Below are 8,501 nucleotides of genomic sequence, written 5' to 3' on the forward strand. Positions count from 1 at the left end.
ACCTTGGGACCTCCCACCCGGAACTACGGACCGTGGTGTGCCTGCGTGGATGTGGAATCTGTCACTCGGGATCCTGGCGTCCTCCTGAGCTTGTCAGGCAGGGCTCCATTCGCCAGTGCACGGACGGGGGCCTCGGCTGGGACCTCTAGGAATATCCAAGGCACCTCGTTATGCAGAAAACCACCCTAATGAGCTCGTGGGGGCCTCTCTCCCTCTTCCTAGGGTGATGCAATTGAGTGTACCTTCCAGGCTGCCCAGGGAGGCCGTGAGGGGCTGCCCTTGTGGGAGGGACAAACTGGTATTTGTGGGGGGGCATAGCAGGAATCATTCGATGCCCACCTGCAACCTCCCAGGCTCACAGCACATTCTAAGGCTGGTGCTCCCAGGCCCCTTGGGTGGAAAGAGGGGCTACAGCTCCCCCAGGACCCTGAGGTCAGCCCGTTGGCAGGGCCTGGGATCTGAACCCCTCCACAAGGCTTCAAATCAGTACCCTGTGTCCTGGCCTCATAAAACCTGGCTGCCCAGTTGAGATTGCTGTCACCTGCCTTGCTGAACTGGGCACTCTTTGGGCAGAGGGTGGATGCTGTGAGAAGCCACCAGATCCTGGCTGTGCAACCGTCGCAGGTGGCCGAATCTCTCTGTGCCTCAGTTTACTCATCGGCAAAGGGGGCTGGGATTCCTGCCTACATGCATGTGCTCAAGAGGGAACACTGGCCAGCTGCGGTGGCTCACGCCTGGAATCCCAGCACTTTGGGAGGCTGAAGTGGGTGGCTCACTTGTATTCAGGAGTTTGAAACCAGCCTGGCCTACAGGGCAAAACCCCATCTTTATTTAAAAAAAAAAAGTACAAAAGTTAGGGGGCACCTGTATCCCCAGCTACTGGGGAGGCTGAGGCAGGAGAATCACTTGAAACCAGGAGGTGGAGGTTGCAGCAAGACAAGATCATGCCACTACACTCCAGCCTGGGTGACAAGAATGAAATTCCTTCTCAAGAAAAAAAAACACAAAAGACAACGAGGGAATGCTGCAAGCTGGGGGTGGCGGCCTTGGGCTGTGTAGCTGCTCGGGAGGCTGAGTCAGGAGGATTGCCTTAGGCCGGAAATTCCAGGCTGCTGGGAGCTGTGACTACACCTGTGAACAGCCACTGTATTTCAGCCTGAGAAACACAGGGAGACCCTGTCTCTGAAAAAAAAAAAAAACCCAAAATATTTAAAAAAGAGTGAATGAGCCGGGCGCGGTGGCTCAAGCCTGTAATCCCAGCACTTTGGGAAGCTGAGGCGGGTGGATCACGAGGTCGAGAGATCGAGACCATCCTGGTCAACATGGTGAAACCCCGTCTCTACTAAAAATACAAAAAAATTAGCTGGGCATGGTGGCACGTGCCTGTAATCCCAGCTACTCAGGAGGCTGAGGCAGGAGAATTGCCTGAACCCAGGAGGCGGAGGTTGCGGTGAGCCGAGACCGCGCCATTGCACTCCAGCCTGGGTAACAAGAGCAAAAACTCCGCCTCAAAAAAAAAAAAAAAAAAAAAAAAAAAAAAAAAAGAGTGAATGGTGTGTCGGGGTCATGTGTGGTAGGGTGGGTCTGGGCAGGGGTGGAGGCCCAGCCAGAGACACTGGGGTCAGGGAGTGACTAGTGACAAGAAAGCACGCCTCTGGCCAGGGCAGCACCCAGGGAGCCTTCCCTGTGGGTGGGGACCCGGCCTCGCCCTGGCCACGCCCACGTGTCAGTTGGAAGCAGCGTGGGGGGAAGGCAGGCCCTGTGTGCTCTGGCGGGGGGCGGGGGGGGGATGGAGCTTGGCCAGCGGGGGCTGCTGGGTCCCCTCACTGTCCCCACCAGTCACATCCCACGGCGGACGCGCTGGCTGCTCAGGGCTGTCAGCCCCTGGCCTGGAGAACCAGCCTGAGGGCAGGGATGAGCCTTGGCGCTGCCTCTGGTCTGGCCCTTGGTTTGGTGGGGCTCTTCCCTGCTGGGGTCCTGGAGGCCTGGGAGGGCTTTGGAGCTCTGTGTGAGGGACGCCCCGCCCCTTCAGTTCTCATAGGTCCCCCAAGGCTGCGTGTCTCAGCCGTTGCTTTGCGTAAGACAGGATGTGGAGCCAGGCAGAGCCCAGGGTTAAAATGGGGGGAAGCTGTGATTTGAACGTGCCCCTCTAAAAACACATGGTGGAAACTCAGTCCTCAGTGCAGCAGTGCTGGGAGGTGGGGCCTGCGGGGAGGTGTTTGGGGTGATCCAGGCATGACCCACTCTCTCACACTCTCTTGCTGTGTGATGCCTTCACGAGCCACGACACAGCAGGAGGACCCTGGGCAGATGCAGCCCCGCCCGCTTGGACTTCCCCGCCTCCAGAACCATGCGCAGAATCACCGTCTCTGTTAACATGATCCAGTCTGTGATGTCCTGCTACAGCCGCGGAAAGCACTGCACTAACACAGGGAGGGAGGGCTCCCCGCTGCAGCTGGGGCCTCGCGCTGGCTTTGAAGGGGCGTTTCAGAATCAATGCCCACAGCTGTGCTGGGCCTGCTAGTCCTCTAGGCGGTCATCTCCTTCCCTGTTGTTGGGGAGGGCCTCAAGTTCACCCCCTCTGTGCTTGGGGCAGGGGTGTGTGTGTGTGTGTGTGTGTGTGTGGGTATGTGTCTGTGTGGTGTGTGTGTGGTGTGTGTGTGTGGTGTGTGTGTGGTGTGTGTGTGGGGGCGGGTGTGTGTGTGTGGTGTGTGTGGTGTGTTTGTGGTGTGTGTGTGTGTGGTGCGTGTGTGTGTGTGGTGTGTGTGGTGTGTTTGTGGTGTGTGTGTGTGGTGTGTGTGTGGGGGGCGTGTGTGGTGTGTGTGTGGGGGCGGGTGTGGTGTGTGTGTGGGGGCGGGTGTGTGTGTGTGGTGTGTGTGGTGTGTTTGTGGTGTGTGTGTGTGGTGTGTGTGTGTGTGGTGTGTGGTGTGTGTGGGGGCGGGTGTGTGTGTAGGTGTGTGTGTTTGGGTGTGTGTGGGGGGGGCGTGAGTGTGTGTGGTGTGTGTGTGGTGTGTATGGTGTGTGTGTGTGGGGGGCGGGTGTGTGTGTGGTGTGTGTGTGACTGGGTGTGTGTGTGGGGCGTGTGTGTGTGGTGTGTGTGTGTGTGCATATGTGTGTGTATGCATATGTGTGTGGTGTGTGTGTGGTGTGTGTGTGAGGCATGTGTGTTTGTGGTATGTGTGTGCGTGTGTAGGGGTGTGTGTGTGTGTGGGGTGTGTGTGGGGGCGTGTGTGTGTGGTGTGTGTGTGTAGGTGTGTGTGTGGGGCGTGTGTGTGGTGTGTGTGTGGGTGTGTGTGTGTGTGTGGTGTGTGTGTGTGTGGTGTGTGTGTGTGGTGTGTGTGTAGGTGTGTGTGTGGTGTGTGGTGTGTGTGTGGTGTGTGTGTGGGGTGTGTGTATGTGGTGTGTGTGTGGTGTGTGTGTGAGGCGTGTGTGTTTGTGGTGTGTGTGCGTGTGTAGGGGTGTGTGTGTGTGTGGGGTGTGTGTGGGGGCGTGTGTGTGTGGTGTGTGTGTGGTGTGTGTGGGGGGGCGTGGGTGTGTATGGGTGTATGTGTGTGGTGTGTGTATGGGTGTGTGTGTGTGTGTGTGTGTGTCGGGGGTAAGGTCCAGCTTGTATCTTCTGCGTCCCCCCCCACCTCCTCAGCACTGGGGCCAGCACATTCTTTTTCTTAGCATTTCCCTTCGGGTTGCTCAGCAGGTCCATCCTCTGCTCCTTGATTTGTTGTTTTGTTATCCTCTGATTTCTGGCTGTTGGAAGTAGAAAAGTTCTGCTTTAAAATTTCCTTTCTTATTAAAGAATAAATCATAAGTGTGCTAATAACTCTTTGTGAAGCCCTATCCTATGTAGCTGTGAGACACGCCGTGCTTACAGGCACATAGTATATTCTATGTCCTTGTACTTTAACCAAGATGTCTGTTCTGGACGGGCTCACAGGCATGTCCCAGCTCTCCACTGCTTTTACCTGTTTAGAAAAGTTGTAAGATGCTGAGCTTGGTGACTCATGCCTGTAATCCTAGCACTTTGGGAGGCTGAGGTGGAGGTGGGTAGATCACCTGAGGTCAGGAGTTGAAGACCAGCCTGGCCATCATAGTGAAACCTTATCTTAAAAAAAAAAAAAAAAAAAAAAAAAAGAAAGGTTGTAAGTTGTTAGCCAATTGGATTTTAGTTGAGACTGTGAGGTCTGACTCCAGTCAATGCAGGTCAGACACAGCAGTAAGGAATTTATTTATTCCTTACCCCAAATGCTAAGGAACAAATATGTCTGCTTTCCTTTGTTCATTGTACTCTCTTGGCAAGATGACTATCGAGGGTACCCTTCCTACAGGCCAGGAAGTAAAAATTGGTTTGCTGAAAAATCCTTTGTCTTAGTGCTGATGTTTCTTTGTGGCACCGAGCATCTATTTCCAACATGGCTGTTACGAAGCAGACAGCCAGGAGCAAATTGCACATTCCTCCTCATCTCCCGCAACGCCTGTTTTCTTCCATACTTTGTTGATTTTTTATTGATTGCTGCATTATTGGACCATGTTACATTTGCGTTCAATTTCTGTTATGTTTTCCCACCAATTCTGATCATTTCGTTTGTTTGCAGTTAATTACATTGAATGCTCTCTGTCAGCCCTTTGTCAGAATTCTCTCCAACATGCTTTTTCTTTTGGGGGTGGGGAAAGGGTCTTGCTCTGTTGCCCAGGGCGGAGTACAGTGGCACAATCATGACTCACTGCAGCCTCCACCTCCTGGGCTCAATCAGTCCTCCCACCCCAGCCTCCTTGTTATGGCTGCCCTAGAGAAGCAGTAAAATGCTCGAGGGAGGAAAGTGCAGGCTGGGGATGTCCCACGCGTGGCCAGCTCGGCCGTCCTCAAGGGCGCGGGCCACAGGGAGCTTCTCAACATGCGAGGATTCAAGTGTGGTCACATGAGTGTTGTGTGGAGTACTTACTGCCTCCCCTCCAGAGTAAGACAGAGGCTGGGTGCAGCACAGTAGCTCACGCCTATAATCCCAACAATTTGGGAGGCTGAGGCAAGAGGATGGCTTGAATCCAGGAATTAGAGACCAGTCCTGGCAACATAGGGAGACCCAGTCTCCACAAATAAGAAAAGACTAGCCAGGTGTGGTGGCACACACCCGGCCAATTTTTGTGTTTTTAGAAGAGACAGGGTTTCGGCCGGGCACGGTGGCTCATGCCTATAATCCTAGCACTTTGGGAGGCCGAGGCAGGTGAATCATGAGGTCAAGAGATCGAGATCATCCTGGTCAACAAGGTGAAACCTCGTCTCTACTAAAAATACTAAAAATTAGCTGGGCGTGGTGGCGCGTGCCTATAATCCCAGCTACTCAGGAGGCTGAGGCAGGAGAATTGCCTGAACCCGGGAGGCGGAGGTTGCGGTGAGCTGAGATCTCGCCATTGCACTCCAGCCTGGGTAACGAGTGAAACTCCGTCTAAAACAAAAAAAAGAAAAAAAAAAGAAGAGACTGGGTTTCACCATGTTGGCCAGGCTGGTTTTGAGCTTTTGGCCTCAAGTGATCTGCCCACCTTGGCCTCCCAAAGTGCTGGAATTATGGGTGTGAGTCATTGCACCTGGCTTTCCTTTTTTTCTTATAGTGAAGAGGGAGACCCAGGCATCTCAGATCAACTTCCCTTTTCCTCAGACTGTAAACTTCCCCTTTTTTATTCCTAAGACTGTAAACCGAAGCCCTTTTTATATGTAATTCCTAAGACTGTAAATGAAACCCTTTTCATATGTTAAGCTATAAACTTAAGATTCTTTCACTTGTAACATCTAAAGTATAAGCCTATATAAAGAAGGAACCTTCCTTTGTTAGGGGAGCTTAGATATTAGGCAAATATGCCACCTGGCTCCCGGCTGAATAAACTCCTTCCTCCAATATTCGGTGTCCGAGAGATCTGTTTCTGGCCGCTCCTGCAACAATAGGATGTCGGTTGTATTGTATCAGGGCCCCCTTTAATCAGGGATGGCTGCATCTTAACTTGAAGATATCTGCAAAGGCCCTATTTCCAAAAAGGTTGCATTCATAGGTACCAGGGGTCGAGGCTTGAACATATTTTTTAAATTTTTATGTTTTTTTTGAGAAAGAGTCTCACTCTGTCGTCCAGGCTCGGGTGCAGTGGCTTGATCTCGGCTCACTGCAACCTCCACCTCCCGGGTTCAAGCGATTCCCTCACCTCAACCTCCCAAGTAGCTAGAATTACAGGTGCCTGCCACCACGCCTGGCTGATTTTTGTATTTCTAGGAGAGCTGGGGTTTCAATATGTTGTCCAGGCTGGTCTCGAACTCCTGACCTCAAGTGATCCACTTGCCTCAGTTTCCCAAAATCTAACATGTCTTTTTAGGGGACACAATTCTACTCACAAAAAGTATTTTCTAGATAAGGAAGCATGGCTTCTCTTTTCTTCTGGTATTGAATGTCACTGTTGAGAAGTCTGGTATCAACTTGGTTCTCTTTTCTCTGTAAGATACTTAGACTTTCTGTCTGGCTGCCTACAGAACGATTTCTCTATCTTTAAAGTCCAGTCGTTTTACAAAGGCGTGCTGACTGTTCTGGGCCAACACACCCAAGTAAACAGCACGTGCTTTTACACCCAGGTGCAAGCCTTCCTGCATTTCAACAAGGAGGTCCGGAGCAGTAGGTCATTTCAGTCCTTGATCAGCAGGGTGCGGTGGTGCACGCCTGTGCTCCCAGCTACTCGGGAGGCCAGAAGTTCAAGGCCAGCCTGGGTCAGGCAGTGAGCTCCGCTCTCCTATGAATCAAGCAGGCAGGACTTGTTCCGACCCGTGGTGGCTCTGCCTGCCGTACGTGTGCGCTGCAGCCCCTTCCATGGTCTCTCACAGTCACTTTCTCCCTAATCCTTTTTAATCGCGCTCCTCTTTCTTCTCATTTGCTCACCTTTTCCTTTTTCACATGATTTTCGTGGTGCCTGGGCTCTCACATTACCTGTAACGTCATGCCTCCGTTTCTGAGATGCTTGTGCGTGTTCCTCCCGTTTCCTTCCTGAATTCAGCCGTTTCCTACCCTAGACTCCGCTGCCCTTTGACCGCCTCCTCCCTGCGGTCTTGTTCCTTCAGAGCTGAAGTTCTTGTTGGGATATTAGATCACGATTTCCAACTGGTTTGTGGCAGTGTTTGTCTGATGAGATTTCTTCATTTGCAGGAAAACAGCACTGCTTTTATTTTTTGAGACTCCGTCTTGCTCTGTCACCCAGGCTGGAGTGCAGTGGCGCAATCATAACTCCCTGCGGCCTTGAACCGCTGCCTGGGCTGGGGCAGTTCTCCTGCCTCGGTCTCCGGAGTAGCTGGGGACCACAGGTGCATGCCACCATGCCTGCCTGGGTTCCTTTTTTAATTTTTTCTTGAGACGGGGTCTCCCTCTGACACCCAGGCTGGAGTGGCAGTGGTGTGATCTCAGCTCATTGCAACCTCTACCTCCTGGGTTCAAGTGATTCTCCCATAGCCTCCTGAATAGCTGGGACCACAAGCCCACACTATCGTTCCCGGCAAGGTTTCATGACGTTGCCCAGGCTAGTCTCGAACTCCTGGGCTGAAGTGATCTGCCCACCTTGGTCTCCGAACGTATTGGGACTACAGGCATGAGCCACCATTCGTGGCTGTTTCTTTTTTTTTTTTCAATCCGGATCCCAAGAGAGGTCTCTCGGATCTCATGCAAGAAAGACTTCGGGGTGAGTTTGTAAAGTGAGAGCAAGTCTGTCAGGGAAGTAAAGGGATGAAGCGGAACTGGGGGCTCCTCCGCTCCCTTTTGAGATCATACAGGAAAACTTCCGGATGTTGCCATGGCATCTGTAGACTGTCATGACGCCGGTGGGTGTGTCTTTTAGCAGCTAATGCATTCTAATTAGCATACGATGAGCTGGGAGGTGAACCAGAGGTCACTCTAGTGGCCACCTGGTTTTTTATTTTTTATTTTTATTTGTTTATTTATTTTTAGTAGAGATGGGTTGCAACATCTTGGCTGGGCTGGTCTGAACTCCTGACCTCGTGATCCACCCACCTTGGCCTCCCAAAGTGCTGGGATTACAGGCGTGAGCCACCTCGCCTGGACGCCACCTTGGCATTGGTGGGTTTTGTCTGGCTTCTTCACATCTGCCTGTTTTATCAGCAGGGTCTTTGTGACCTGTGTCTTGTGCCGACCTCCTATCTCATCCAGTGACTAAGAATTCCTAACCTCCTGGGAATGTGGCCCAAAAGCTCTCAGCCTCATTTTACCCAACCCCCATTCAAGAGGGAGTTGCTCTGGTTCCGATGCCTCTGTCACTGGGATTCCAGGCGCGAGCTACTGCGTCTGGCCTGCATTGCGTTTGGAAATGGAGAGCATGTCCATTTTTGTTACTCATCTATTCGGATAGGATGGCTTTTCCGGCCAGGAGGTGCCGGGTCACGGCTCCCGTGAGGACCCCGTGCTGCCCTGCTGGATACCTCCGCATCGCTTGCTGCTGTTGGCAGCTGAGCCGGCCCCACCTCGGGGTCC

The sequence above is a fragment of the Saimiri boliviensis genome, chromosome 3 (genome assembly GCF_048565385.1).
Source record: "Saimiri boliviensis isolate mSaiBol1 chromosome 3, mSaiBol1.pri, whole genome shotgun sequence".
NCBI classification, from domain to species: domain Eukaryota; kingdom Metazoa; phylum Chordata; class Mammalia; order Primates; family Cebidae; genus Saimiri; species Saimiri boliviensis.